The following is a 16,060-nucleotide window of genomic DNA, read 5'->3' as shown; positions in this document are numbered from 1 at the left end:
GTTTAAGAAACTGTAAGAACTCGCTTGATTAGGTGAAATATCTGCAAAACATTTCCCTTTGTTTACTACCCCAAGTCCAAAAAAAGTTGTGATGCTGTGCAATGCCCAGTTTACACTTCTGCTGGGAATCTTTGTAGAGGTTATGACACAATCTAGCTATGTCGCTAATGTTGTTTTTGCTTGTGCTGATGCATTACTTGTTAAAAATGACTTTTTTCCTTCCTGGTTACACTTTGCTGTGTCCATTTTTTCAGGTGCAGATCTATTTGTCCCTCTAGTTTTTCCATTTCTTTGTGCATTCCCTCAAGTCCATTCCAACAATTTCAATAATTTTCCTCCAGGAATTTGCTGATATTTTGAGTGGAGTATTATCCTTCATACTGGAACAACTGGTTGTTATTCCATCACTGAAACATTCAAAATCTGTAGTGTAAAAGTAGCCTGAAATGCACAGAAGGAATTGTCAGATATGCATGTCAGGTTACATTGTAGGTTTTTGGCATAGGTTTCAAAACTGAGGAAAGGGGTTCATTTAAAAACACGTCTAAAAAAAGTTGGGACAGAGGGAAATATGACAATATCATATGATGTATGATCCATATGTTGTCAAATGGTGAAAGGTCTGGACTGCAGGCAACACCTGGACTCTTCTAGTATGAAGCCATGCTGTTGTAATATTTGATTTTGATTTTTTGAATATTCTTGCTGAAATATGCAAGGCAGTGCGTACACGTGGTAGATATATATATTAGTGAGCTGATGTTCCAGGCTGAAAAATGCAGGAAAAATAAGAAACGTTAAAATTATAAACAGACAGAATGTTTTGCACTACAGAAAGTCAAACTTTGCTTTTCAAAAGTTTAATCATTACATTTTTCTGTGTCAGCGAGCTACTTGGTTTGGTAACTAGCTGTTCATGTTTCGTACGTAACCAGAATATTTTTTTCAGTTTTTCTTGAGTACTAGCCAAACAACCATTACTATTGATATCTACTATTGAGGGTTTCAAATCCTTGTAATTATATACATGTTGGAATCTATCAATTTCTGCTTGTTTGTAATTTTAATATTTAGCTCTGATCTTGCAGTGTTTTAGTGGTGAAGTAAATAAAATAAAAACATTTAAAATTTTATATCTTTGTTCAAGAGAGACTAAAATAACAACAATATTCAGGATATGATAGAGGGAAAATGATCAGTCACAACTTTGCACTTCTCAAAAAAAACCCACTCAATATTAGCTGAATATGAATAAACACTGTGCAAAAGTAATGGGCCACCCCTTTCTTTATAATTTGCTAGGAAAATGGGAAAGCTATTTATGGACTGTTAATCTGGAATACCCAAACACTGCCAATGCAGTAAAAGCATCCAGGGGAACACTATCAGTCATTGATTGGCCTCCCTGCAGCATGGGGACACCATAAGACCCATTGCCACTGATTTTCAGTGTAATTTGGCATACTTCAGCCTTTTCTCCCTGTCCCTTCTTCAAGATTGGCTTCTTGACAACCACCCCTCCACTGAGTAAATTTCTGATTAACCGTTTGCGATCAATAAATTGATCAGATCCTTTATCAGCTCTTGGGTGGATGTTTTCTTTTCCCATTTCATGACTTTGATATACCACTCATTTCCTGTAGTATTTTTTTTAAATGTGCCACTTCTTCTTTTACACTTTACACTCTTTACATTTGTCCAGTTTCCTCAAATTTTTTAAGGAAAGGCTGAACACTATGCTGAGAGATGCTATGTTTTTAGGTAATAGCTCTTAGGAATGATCTTTTACTTTATGCCTTTTAAACTATGTGATCTTTGGCATTTTACACAGATTCAACTTAAGAAATTGGAACAAATGATTTTATGATTGTTTTTTGATTGTTTTTTTTTTTTGCAACAGGCTGCTTGAAACAAAGTGCATAAATATATAATTTACAATTTGTTATTTGCAAAGTTGTCATTTATATGTAGAAACAACACTGCTTCATCTGGATCAGGTGTTGAATGATTCATAGGTCAGTAAAAAACCCCAAAACATTTCTCTGAAAATGGTCAGATGGACTGAAAATGAGTGAAAAAGCTGCCAAAATAGTGCAGAGGAAAAACCTTCATAAAGCCTGGAGAACTATTGCTCAAGACCACTTTCAAAAAAATACAATAAATCTGGCTCCTTGAAAGGAAAATAAAAAGAAATGAGTGATGGCTCAAGGCTTCTGTAAAGTACTGAATTAACGTGTAATTAAACGTGCTTTTTAGTAAAATACTTCAGGAGCTGCCACTTATGGTGACCTTTCATAACATTTTAATTTCTTTATGGAGACCCGGTCAAAGTTACTGTATATCACCAAATATTTTTTTAAATCATGACCATTAATTCCAAATTTACCAACATTTTACCTTTTACCAAGCCAAGATAAGGGAAACAGAATATATTAAAAACTTCAATATGCTAGCATTCTAGCATGCTAGCATTCTTATTATTGACGTGTTAGCATACATAGCATTATGTCAAAATACAAACTAATCAGTTTATAGCCTATATGTAAAGACTCATGCTGGGTGTTGTAAGTGTACCACAAGAAATTACTGTCAAGAGCAATGCTTCTTCATCCAGGGAAATAGAGCATGTTTTGTTGTGATAGAATCTGTCTTAGCTTCCGACAGCATGCTGGAGATACAGTGAGGTGCAGCTACGTTAGATCATCCTGCCAGGCTAAACCACATTTGCTGATTAGTTCCTATCTGCCCTCTGCGTGATACGGATGTGCACGGCGAAAAGGCCAGAATATCTCTCTGAGCTATGTAAACTCACCACTGCTGGTCATGGCGCAACAACTCCTTCCCCCACAGATCTGCTCCGAGAGACAATGGCAAAGGTAAAGAACAACATGGCTCTATTTTGCAGGATGAGTCACAGATAGTGTCATCACCACGATGAGATGAAGAGGAAAGTGCCAGGGTGCCATGTCTTTATCGTGACTGCTCATCTCTCGCCCCGCTACATGGCTATGCATGAATGGTTGGTGATAATTTAGTGTAATCATAAATATGGGTAAAGATTGCCTCATTACCTCGTTATCTACCTCAATATCTGGCGGCAGGTTCTAAGAAATGAACGCTCATGTTGCAACTTGATGAAACTTATTAACCCTGATTTTGCGTTAGATAAGATGAGCACAGACTAAAGCCTTGTGAAATGGTCAGTGTAAGTGGCTCCAGCCCTTTGGAGGATCACAAAACGTAAATGAATTTTAAACCACAGTTTCTGTTTAAGCTACATTTCTTGGATTTTATACCGCACCGCTTGAAGTTACCATCATGCCACACACTCTGTGGCCTGTGGCACTGGATGGTTACATCACTCAGTTACATCGACTTGGGTCTAACAGGGAAATGTTACAGCATTTCCCTGTTAAAAAAAGAAAAGTGAGTTTATGCGTGTGTAAGAGATATCCATGACTACAATCAAGAGCATGCAATAGGGGCTTTGCATATGGGAATATGGGCTTGCGTTACCTGGGGCTGAATAGAGTCTGCGAGGCATGTCTCGGTGGCTAAAATGAAGAGGTACATTTAAATGCTAATGAAAAACATTAATGATATGCAAAGAAAAATATCAGGATTGGAAGCAGCGTGGGGAGCCACACACAAATAAGTCACATATAAAAAGCCAATAAAAACTTCATGCAAAATGAGGCATGAATGCTTTCTTGTGCCACCAAATATTAGATTATGCAAGTAATCCTTTCAGTCAGTGATGGCTTGGAATTTGAGGAGGCACCGAAGGCCAAGCCGTGTCAAGCCATCGGCTCCTTTCGCCAGCTCGTCCCCACTATTTGTGATTGATGACTATGGCTTGCACATGACCTAGCACAGTGAGGAGCCTCTTGAGCACTGACCAGCACTGAACAGTGCAGGGTTTTACTCGGTTTACATCATGATAAAAACAGTCATCACCCTCCCTCATATTTCCAATACGTTGATGTTTTCTTGAACGCTGAAAAGCATCTTGATATCGCAGCCTTAGATCCTCTCTGTAGGGACTCATAAACTTTACATTTTCAATCAGATGAATTTAGCGCAGACTTCCAACTAGAGCATGGAAAAATACGCTTTTGGTTGATGTCTCCTTCATGGTTTTGATTTCAGCTGTTGTCTTTTGTTGCCAGATATTCATCAGAGTTGCAACATAACCTACGTTGTTGATATTTTCATGGAGAAAAACCTTCGTTCTGCTGGGCTCAAACCCAGCATGGCAACAACTCTGCATTCACGTGCCAGCTGTGAATGTCACACCAGGTTTTATTGACAGCTGCAATGATTGCGTTTCATATATACTGTAATTACCACAGTCAAAATATTGTCTCAAGGCATGAGAAATGCTAAGGGGCAGGAATCTACGCAAAATACACACACAGCTGAGGCTTTGGGGTTTTTTTTGCTTACACTGGTAATGCAGGCTTTTCAGTGAATTTTAGAGAAACCTGCGTCATGCGTGCACGTTTTGGCGTGGAATTGTTCATGTTGAATCATTTTAACGTGACAAATCACTGGTGGAGGGACAGAGATGAAGATAACAGATAACAGAGCGGTGATATGAGAGTGTCAGAAGGGAAGACAAAGTGAGAGAGAGTGGGTAGCGCCTCGCGTTCTTTGGAGTGCACGTCTGAGCTCTGAATTATCTCTTGTGTCTCGGCAGACGAGGCAGAGGGCTAGGGTATCCGTGCTGGTGACTGTACATGAAACATTCCACGCCGGGTTCAGGACGGGGTTCCTCTTGACTCGTCGTCCGTCATTGCATAAAGCTCGCTCTCAGCTGTGAAGCAGCCAGTTCTTTTGTTAACGGCGCGGCGAGCAGTAAATTATCATGGTACTCGCTCACTGTTGAAAGCTCCATCACCTCCCTTTTTCCCTGTCTCCCTAATCCACCTCTTGTGAACATCTGCTCCGATGGCCCACGGAGCACAAGCTCATGCCAGAGCTATTGTGCGCCACACACAGCTGTGGCTGAAGCGTCTGTCTTCACCTCAGTAACATTGCAGACGAACTAAAGAAGATAATCTTTAAAAGAAATCGCAGGTAAATACCTGCATGCTTTTTTTTTAAAACCAGTGATTCAGAACAAGTCTCTTTCTGCTCTGCTGAAACTGAAGGCAAACTTGGACAAAATCAACCAAAAGCCAGTGAGACACACAAAAGCGCCTCATTAAAAAAATACATTCAGTGGAAAGTTGCTGAGCAGGCATGCTCTTTACAAAAATATCCACATTCACACCTGGGAGCCTTCCTGTATAAATATTGCAATTGCTCAGCAGATTTTCACTGCTGTGCTCAATTGCATCTCAAAGAGGAAGTCATTGAGAAGTATCTGGAGATGCGCTCAATATTCGGGCAAGACGCGATCTCCAGAATGCTGTATCTGCGCTGTGTCCGAGTCTCGCTCTTAATTTCCATGTGTTTATGTGGCTAATTCTTCATAATGCTTTTTGGAGAGGAGTGAAAAGCTCTCCTCAGGGAGCGAACGGGCCCAGGTAGCCCTCACATCTGAAGAGTGGCCTAATGGGAAAGCAAACACGGTGATTACCAAGGCCCCTTTACAAGGAGCAGCCTGCAGCGAGAGTGCAGTCCTGCACCTGAGCAAGCATGGGTGTGTGTGTGTGTGTATTTTCTCGCTCATGTAGTGTATGTAGTTGGAGTTGACTGAAGCACGTAGGTTCCTTTCTTTTGTTTGGGCAAGATTGCAAAACTGCATTATCTATGATATGCTATTGCATAAAATAAATGTGGCATCAGTGCTGTGTAAACAGGATTCAAAGTACATTTTAAAGCCTTTTGTGTTAGCATTATGGCAGCTGCCTTATACTTGTTTTTGTAATCTAAAAATGCATTTGGATGAGCTGATGGTGTTATCTAGTAGCAAGCTTGATTAGCAAGCTGCATCAATAAACTGTATGGGTCTGTGGGGATTAATTCACTTTTGGAGCGAGCCTCAAGGGGCAACTCCAGGAATGGAAGTTTGGGGCTTTGTTTATTGTCTTTAGCTCCCAGTGTACCCAAGCTTGAGGAAAAAGGATAAATGTGACTTGTTTAAAGAAATTTCAGAAATATTGGATATGATCTATGTAAAATCAAGAGTCCTACATGAACAGGCCTGACAGTTCACCTCACAGCTACCCTATAAAATATGAGTCTTTGCCCTCGTAAACATGAAATGCAACGGAAATGTGTAAAAATGTAAAATATGATTGGTTTATTTAGAGTTAGAGTTTTACTTTGTAACTATGCAAAAATATTAATGGAAGATTTACATTTAATGACTTAAAGTCAGCATTTTGGGCATACATATTTGAGTGTATGATGAACTCTGGTTAAAAATTACACTTTAAAGTTGGAACAAAACTTTAGAAGACGCACTGAAAAGTCTAAATACTTTTTTATACATATTGTAGCATTCACCACCGGCATCAGTCAGCTTGCTGGCCATGTACGGGTAACTATTGTCATCCCTCCTTTCTCTCCACTTGCCGTCTCTAACACCATCTACAAAAGCACTAAATGTCATAAGGAAACCTTAACATGCTACTGCTATCAAAACTAAACAAAAGGAGTTCATGCAGATTTGTGCACAGTATGTTTACACATAGATGATAATAACAAATAGTGCAAATGTTTTACATGAAGGATATAAATGTGGCAGGCTGATTCAATCAGCAATCGGGCTACTGATTACTAAGACTGGAAAACTAATACAAGCCAACACCGGTGACATGTCTTTGTATCATACTCTCATAGTGTATCATCAAAATTCAGTAAAATGTAATGGTACTGCTGCTAAGATTATTGTGAACTCATACATAACTCAAACGAACAGAAACATGGAACTGGATGTTAAAGAAATACTTTTTCATGAACCATTTGTGTACTTTTAATACATATTTTAAACATATACTATAACATATATTTATCATCTATTTACACTCTTCCTCTTTAAACAACAACAACAAAAAAATGATTCCCAGCATGGAAGCCTGCTGGTGTGGTGTGCCATGTCTCCTCGGGGAGCATATAGAGGGGCTTTCTCTGAAAGCACATGGGCCCTCTTCACTCTGTGTTGACTTAGTAAATTACTTGGGATGTCAGGGCCCAACCACAGCTTATCCTCTGAGAGAGGGGGTGGGGTGGGGCACGGGTGCGGGAGGTGTGGGGGCTGGGGGGTGGTGGGTGCAGCGTGGCTGTGAGAAAACAAGTGAGTGTGAGAGCGAGGGAGGGAAATCATTGTAGAGGGCTAAGGTGCAGGTAGGAGCCAAAGTGTGCATTTACGAAGAGGAGGCCCGACTCAAGAATGAAAAAAACAACAACAAAACAAACAAAACAGTAATCATGAAATCATTTTTGCACTTTATCTACAGCAGTACAGACAGAGTATTAAACTTGTGCACATAAAAGAATATTTGAGCAGCTATAATGGAAAACGCATGCTCAATTTCAGAATAAAAGCTGATTTTTGGATGATAGCTATTACACAAAATCTCTTTTATGTCGTGTTTGAAGGTGCACAAAACAATCTGATCTTTTTCCCTAAGATATGCATGCTGGTACTCTGCAATCATGACATCCTTACATTCACAAAACTTGTGCTATGTTTGCAGAAAAAGGCACCGCACGTTGTTTTCTGTCTCGTAATGGATCATTTTCAGAGTGCTGTGCTTCTTGTGCAGCCATCCAGGTGCTTGCAGGAGGTCAGTCAAAGAGACTCCTGCAGGACAAACTGCTGTATATGTTTTGTACGCTGGCCCTTGGAACTGTCTGCAGTCTGCGCTCAGGTGAGAGGACTGCACACCTGTGGCAACTCTATCCTGTTTGCTTTGACACCTCGTATGCCGTCTCCTTCAACAACATATCTGTCATGCCCACACCCTCCCACACCAAACACCACACACACATACACATACCACTTTTTTTATGGTATATGCAGTTAACTTGAAATGCACCAATTATGTCCCATCGCTGATTATTTTCTTGTCAGTTTTGGCAGAAAAATTATTTAAAAACAAATTAATTCCAAATATTTTACCTCAAGTGTGGCAAACTGTGTGGCAACCTCTTTCTGTGACAGCAGAATTTCTTTTCTCGCAGCTTAGCGTGCTGTTCTGCATAAAATGTGTTGAATTATGGGCTAAAACGGGCTTTCTGTTTGATGATGGCCTGCTTCCATCAACACTTGAACTGAGTCCTATGATCTGTTCTCTTACACTTCACTGGCTTCTTACATTTTTTTCCCTCTTTTTCCTAATTTTTTTCTTCAGAATCACATTTTCTCCTTCATCTGTCCGCAGATCACGCTAAGCCTTTGATAGAGATGGCAGTAGAGGGGGCATGGGAGCGACGGGGGTGGAGGTTGATGTGCGATTGTGGGTCGGGGTGTCAGTGGCTCCCCCAGGACCTACTATGAAAGGATGTGTCTGAATCCAGGGCCAAGTGAAGACAAAAAAAAAATTCCTCTCAAAGAATAAAGAAGGGCTTTGTGTGTAACCATCTAGCCGTGATCGTGCTACAATCAGCGTTTCTAATTTGTCATAACATGTTTTGCCATTTGTTGACATCCGTCATCCACCCTTACAGAGAAGTTTCCACACTTGGATGCACGCTATTTGGATTACAATAAAATGTGGAAAATGTTCTTCAGAATTAAGTTTGTGTGGTAATTTAACCTCGATGTCACGTGTTTATCCCTTCAAATACAATACAAAAAGTGTGAAAATGTGTGAAGATGGAAAAAGGTGGAAAAAGTTGATTGCCTCACGGTGTAAGGTGCAATAAATCTATTTTTCTTTGTCCATTTTATGTAAATGTACTGTAGATATATGCATACATATTAACTGAGCCCCCAAAAAGTAGTGAAAGGTCCAAACAGTTTAATGTAACAGGTCCGGTATTTTCATTTAGTGCTTTCTAAAGTGGTTTTTAAAATAAATGTTCTTGTAGTGATGGATGTGTGCAGGGATCTGAATCAGCTGCAGCCATCTGGTCTTTTTTTTGAAGAGTCCCATTCTCAGGCCTACAGATCTGAAGCGAAGCGCTAGAATGTCTTCTCTGATATAGACATTCAAAACTAACGCCATAACAGCAGCCCTCTGACACTGGACATTCACATAACGTGACTTCTAAGTTTTCCAGCGTCTAGAAGGAAGGGAGGGCAGCAACAAGAGCCTCTTTCAGAGGCATTTCACCGTTGATTACAGCGGCTGACTGCTCCCCGCGTTTGAACAATGCGACCACGAGGCCTTCGTGATTTGTAGCTTTGCTGGATTCGGCACTTTTGATAAATCATTGAATCACCTTTTGGGGAAAAAAAATGAGGTAGAAAGATTAAACCAGCATGAGAACCATATGGAGACACGGGGAGGAAAACAGGGTGCACAGAAAGAGATATGCTCAGTATGTCACTCATAAATGTTAAATTCGCGACTTATATTCTTGTATAAATTAACTTTTGTCCAAATTTATGAAGCAGTCTCTCAAAAGACAGCTTTGTGCTTCAGTTACAAATACAGAGTTAGTCATAGCATGCAGGATTAATGAGGGAAATGATCACGAGACATGTTTACCGTTGGCCTGTCGAGTTGCTTTCCTGTTGCCTCTGGCTTGTTTGTGAGTTGTGTGATTTAGGACTCTATTAATCTACCTCTATGTTGTTCTTGATGTTTGCATCGAGTGACTGGCGGAGGGTTTATGTGAGGTGTACCTCCTTCGTCCTGGACTTGCTTAAAGCTAGAGCTCAGACAGGGAAAGTACAAAGCCTTGCCTGGTGGTCTGCACATATGCCTAGATGATCTGCCCAAAACAGCCTGGATGGTGGTGTGGCAAAGACACACCTGCTTTGTCAACACCATCTTCCTCACTACTGCGGCCAACTGAAAATCCATCCTGTATAATTGCAAAGACTGTAAGGCACCATAGATTTGAAGCAGATTTGATAGGAGAATACTGAATACTTAATCTGAACACTTAAATGGAGTTTGAGCCATGTGTGTAGATCCTTTGTTTCCTGCTGTTTGCTATTTACAAGCGAAGGTTTAAAGTTATTAGATTAGCATTTAGGTATTGATTTATTGCGGGAAATTTGAGAGTTGTGTTACAAAAAGCAGTTTAGGTTATTGTTTAAGATGTTGCAAATTATGTAATTAACCAAAAAAAAAAAAAGACTAAAGCTATCATTTAAAGCCATGTGAAAAAAAAGTTTTCACAGGACCTTCATGGAGTTCTGTAAAAAACTAAATACTCCCCATGATTTAGTAGCTCGTAGAACCACCTTTAGCAGCATCAACCTGAATCATTTTACTGTCACTTTATTATCTCCCGTAGTTCTTTGAGGTTTGCAGGCATTCATTTATGCACAGCTGTTTTAAGGTCCGACCAATGTTGTCAGACAGATGTCGTTACATTTGACTCTAGAGTACTTTGGTATATAGAGGAGTTGACTGTGAAGTGCCCAGGTCCTGCGGCCCTTCATGCTTGAGAGTTAGTGTGCACTGGTGGGTGCTGATGTGTTTTGTTTGGGTGGCACTGTGCATTATGGTCAAACATCTCCACTTTGTTCTCAAATGCCAAAAGAACATTCAATTCAATTTCAATTCAATTCAGTTTTACTTACAAAGCTCAAATCACAACCCCCTTTGAGCAAGCACTTGGCGACAGTGGGAAGGAAAAACTGCCCTTTAACAGGAGGAAATCTCCACCTCCAGCAGAACCAGGCTTAGGGAGGGGCAGCCATCTGCTGCGACCGGTTGGGGGTGATGGGAGGAAGTCAGGACAAAAGACACGCTGTGTAAGAGATCCAGAGATTAATAATAATAACTAATGATTAAATGCAAAGTGGTGTATAAACAGAGTGAAAAGAGATGAGTGGGAAGGAAATGTTCAGTGTATCATGGGAAGCTCACAGCAGCCTAAGCTTAATGCAGCATAACTAAGGGAGGATTAAAGGTCACCTGATCCAGCCCTAACTATAGGCTCTATCAAAAAGTAAAGTTTGAAGCTTAATCTTAAAAGTAGAGAGGGTGTCCATCTCCTGAATCCAAACTGGGAGCTGGTTCCACATATGTGGGATCTGAAAGCTGAAGGCTCTGCCTCCCATTGTACTTTGAAATATCCTGGGAAGCACAAGTTAGCTTGCAGTCTGAGAGTGAAGTGCTCTCTTGGGGTGATATGGTACTATGACATTTTTATGATACGATGGAGAGTGATGATGAGGAGAAAGATTTCAAATTTAGTTCTGGATTTAACAGTATGGGGGAAAACATGGTCTCTCTTTCTAGTCCCTTACTGGATTACTGATTACTGGATCAGCTGAAGGCTTATCAGGGAGTTTTTAGGACAGCCTGATAATAATGAATTACAGTATAAGTAATAAATAGCATCACTCTGAGAAGTCCTCTCCAGAAGTCTTGTGGCGTTCAGATGCAGCTTTGCAAACCTAGGTTGTTCTGCCATGCTCTGTGTTATGGCAAAGAGGCTTTCTCATGGCAACCCTTCCAAACAACCCATCCTTATTCAGTCTTTTTCTCACTGTACTGTCATGAACTTTAACATTTAACGTTCTAATTGAGGCCTGTAGAGTCTGAAATGTAGCTCTGGGGTTTTTGCAATTTCTCTAAGCATTACACAGTCTGACCTGGGGGTGAATTTTCTGGGACATCCACTCCTGGGAAGATTGTGACATTGTGTTAACACACACAAGAATGTCTCAGACTAGCAAACTGCCAAAACTTCTACCAAGAGTAAAATGATGAAAGATGAAATTGGCACACTCATCCAACACTGACACTGAAGCGTGCAACCCTATTAAAAAAACACCGTACCTACAGTGCAAGTACCTTGAAGAGCAGTTGTGAATATTTTTACTTTATAATTTACTGCTTTACTTAAATGGAAGTACAAATCTTTTAGACAGATCCCTTGTTTTTTATTTGTTTATTTTTTCCTTAGCAACAAACAAACCAGAAGTCTGTGATGTTCATCCAACAGAGTGATCCTGGTTTATCACCTTTGACCTCAAAGCCTCACCACCTGAGTGTTGCCGTGCCCCCTCCACACACCAACGTTCACCTGATGTTGGGACAGACAACCTGGTTCTCGAAACAGGGGAGGCATGACAGGGCAGGTCACCGGAGAGAGCGCAAAACAAAGAGTCAGATTTCACAGACCCTCTATCAATCAAACATCTTAGAAGCACAGTCCCACTACCTTCAGGAATCCCACTGGCTTCAAAGGGAAATGTGTGAGGGATTTTTTTTCCTCGCTTCTGAACACAGGGTTGTTGTAGATCAGCGGCAGTGTTTATTGTCCTTTGTTGTAACATCCTCGGGCACAACCTTAGGATGTCACTAAAACCCTTTTGTGTTTACCCATATGGTAATAATACAACGCTGAAATAATACAGCAAAAAAAAAATCCTTTGTTTCCCATATTTGCAAAGTAATACTCAACGCTGCACAGCAAGCAGGGGCAAGATCTCGTACATTCCCAAACACAAATTAAGGCATGACAAATGAATTCACTTACGCTGTTGTGTGTGTTGCTAAATGCCAAGTCTGCTTTGTATACAGCTCGACGAAATGACTGGACTGAGACAAATGGGCATTGTTTTGGTGTGAAAAGCAGCCGAGACGTTTGTGCTGCTTTTCTAGATTTGCCACAGACTCAACTAAATCAGCTCAGGAAGGGGACTATAAGCATTGTTTGCAAAGTGTGTCAACCTCTGCCTCTATCTATTGTTTTTAGCAGTTTCTTTAAATGGTTATTGATCGGCCTGTTTTCAGGTGCTCTATAGGCTGATGTGGTTAGGCATGGATGTTTGCTTTGCTCCTTACCACCTTAGGCACTCTGTCTCCTTCGCACATCTACCCACCTCCTGCCTTGATTTGGCTGTGCACCTGTCTGGTGGAGGCAGCTGTGGGTGGGCGGGCCTTAGCTGTCAGTGGAACATTCCAGAGGAGAAGTCACCCCGTTAATCCCTTGGGTTTAGGCCAGACAGCTCCCCACCTCCTTCCCTCCCACCTTCATTACCTCCAGTACCCTCGGTTGCCTCCCTCTCTCTCTCTCGTTGTACTTTGCACGCGGTTCCCACTCTCAGCCCTGGTCAGGCTCAAATGGAATACTGCTATGTCAAAGTTGGACACTGAGAATGAGATTAAAGGACAAGTAACCCCCCTCCGCATGCACACCAACCCTCCAGCTCCCAGGCCCAGAGGTTTTAATCCCCCCAAATATTCAAGAATGGAAGAAAAAATCATGTCCAAATCTGTAGGCTTATTTTTGGGAAGGAAAAACATTAACAGACACAAAACTTATAGTGTCCATTTTACGTTTATATGCAATAAAACTGTGACTTTATCAGTCTTGAATCAATAATTGTTGTCATGAACACACGTTTTTAGAAATCTGCTGTCCATTCCCTCTGTTCTCCGAATGTGTGCCCGTGTGTGTAATTAGTGGGTGTGTGTAGGTGCGAAGACCATGTGTATAACTCTGTCTATTGGAATTTAAAACAAGAGTCTCTTTATCTCCCTGTGAAATTCTGATGTCAGGCCAGATCCCGAACTTGGCAGCCGCTCCATTCAGCTGGAACACATAAATGAGAAAAGTATCACAATTCACCCTAAAAGCACAGAAGATGACGCTCCCTTCAAGTTTTCCTTCGACTCTGCCGGCGCTCTATCTATAGCAGAACATTTTATCTCGCTCAGTCGGCTGTGCGGAAGGGGTGACTAATGCCGTGTGTGTCCGTGTCCAGCAAGGAAGGCTGAACTAGTTCTGGACAACAGCAACACTTGTGTTTTGGTGCAGGAAGTTTATAGACTACAGATGACTGATTGAAGCAGACAATTGAAGCAAACAGGGCCATATTAAATGTTTTGAAAACAAGTCTGATGTGTGTATGACAATACAGTGCATGTGGAAAGTATTCTCAGCACTTCACTTGTTCCACATTTTGTCAAGTTACAGCCGTATTCCACAATGGATTAAATTAATTTTTCACCTCAAAATTCTACAGTTTCTTCAGCATTGAAGGTCCCAATGAGCACAGTGACCTCCATCATCTGTAAATGGAAGATGTTTGAAACCACCAATAAGGCCTGTATGGTAGAGTGGCCAGACAGAAGCCATGCCTCAGTAAAAGTCACATGACAGCCTGCTTGGAGTTTGCCAAAAGGTACCTGAAGCACTCTTGGACCACGAGAAACAAAATTCTCTGGTATGATAAAACAAATATTGAACTCTCCAGCCTAAATGCCAAGCATCATGTCTGGAGGAAACCAGGCACTGCTCATCACCTGGCCAATACCATCCCTACAGAGAAGCAGCATGGTGGCAGCATCATGCTGTGGGGATGTTTCAGTAGGAACTGGAAGACTAGTCAGGGTCAAGGGAAAGATTAATGCAGATGAAAGATGAATGTACTGAGACATCCTTGATGATAACCTGCAGTCTGGACCTCAAAGGTTCATCTTCAAACAGGGCAACGACCCTAAACACACACCTAAAATAACAAAGGAGTGGCTTCAGGGCCACTCTGTGAATGTGCTTGAGTGGCCCAGCCAGAGCCCAGTGTTGAACCTGGCTGAACATCTCTGCTAATAAGTCTGAAAATGCCTGCGCACCCACACTCCCCATTCAACCTGATGGCACTTGAGAAAGTCTGCAAAGAAGAATGGGAGAAGCTGCCCAAAAATAGGTCTGCCAAGCTTGTAGTGTCATACTCAGATAATTTGAGGTTCATGCTGCCAAGGGTACTTCAACAAGGTATTGACCAAAGGCTGTGAATACTTATGTAGATCTTATATATGATTTATTTAGAATAAATTTAAAGCATTATGGGATATCGTGTGTAGATTTTTGAGATGAAAAATTAATTTAATTTGTTGGACTGAGGCTGTGACATGACTCAATGTGGAACAAGTGAAGCGCTGTGAATACTTTCCAGATGCACATTATGACAGAAAGCTGTATGAATAGGAAATAGATTGTCTGTCTTTGTATGAAGGAGAAAGAAAATCTACTTACCACTATTTTCCTATTTTATTTATTTAGCATTAGCATGTATTTGTCTCCCAAATGCACTCATACACTCTATGGACTCACCCTGCCTAAGCTCACTTTAGGCTCCAATAAAAACAGTACACACAATTTATGCTTACTTGAACAAAGTAATCCCATTTAAATTGTATAATGAAAGCAAACAACCACTAAGAAAGTTGCACTAATTAAGCCACTGTAGCAAAAAGAATTATTCAGAGGGGAGGTAAAGTATGAAAAGGCCCCTTGTGTGAATTCACCTAGTCCTTTATGCTGCTTATTTTTCGTTTGCACCCCATTCATTAAAAAGTCACACCTCCTCTAGCAATTCATTTTCTTGAGTGTAATGTCAGACCGTGCTCTGCCATACTGGCTGGACTGCTGGGGAAGCAGTAAGAGAGAGGCTCCCAGGGTGCACGCTGTCCTCATGCTATTTACCCACAGACCAGAACCCCCTCTGAAGGCCAGGGGGAAGCCATGGCTGGGCCAGAGGCTATTAAAGCCCTGATGGCTTTTGACAGTAATTTCTTCATGAGTCCACAGCCCGCAGGGCCTGCCAGCAGTAAGATCGGGTGCCTCCTCTTGCCCATTAAAGCACACAAACTGTGCCCACAAATCACGCTCAATGGTATCTCTGTGCTCAGGGAGTGTGTTTGCACATATGCGAAAGAGAGAAGTGAGGAAGCACGACTAAGGAGAAGAGGAGGGGGGAACTGTGAGAAGGTCCTGGTAACTGGGCCAAAAGGTTTGGATGCCTTTCTTCAACTACTCCATCAGTTCAGGCAAAAGTCCAAGCCATCAGGGAAACATATTCGGAAAACCACACCTTGACGTGAAGCCAAATCATAAACTGTGTTTACATGCATTTGAGCCCAGGGGAGTAGAAACTACACAACAAAGCTCTAGCATTGTGTTGGTTATGGGACGGAGCTTTGGTAGCAGACATCTGGCTTGCTATAGGTTGATGCATTTGCTGGTACAC

This window comes from Rhamphochromis longiceps, linkage group LG13 (genome assembly GCF_057381845.1).
Source record: "Rhamphochromis longiceps isolate RC_006_pf linkage group LG13, R_longiceps_female_GT1.1, whole genome shotgun sequence".
Taxonomy (NCBI): Eukaryota; Metazoa; Chordata; class Actinopteri; order Cichliformes; family Cichlidae; genus Rhamphochromis; species Rhamphochromis longiceps.
Note: the sequence above shows the minus strand (reverse complement) of the source record.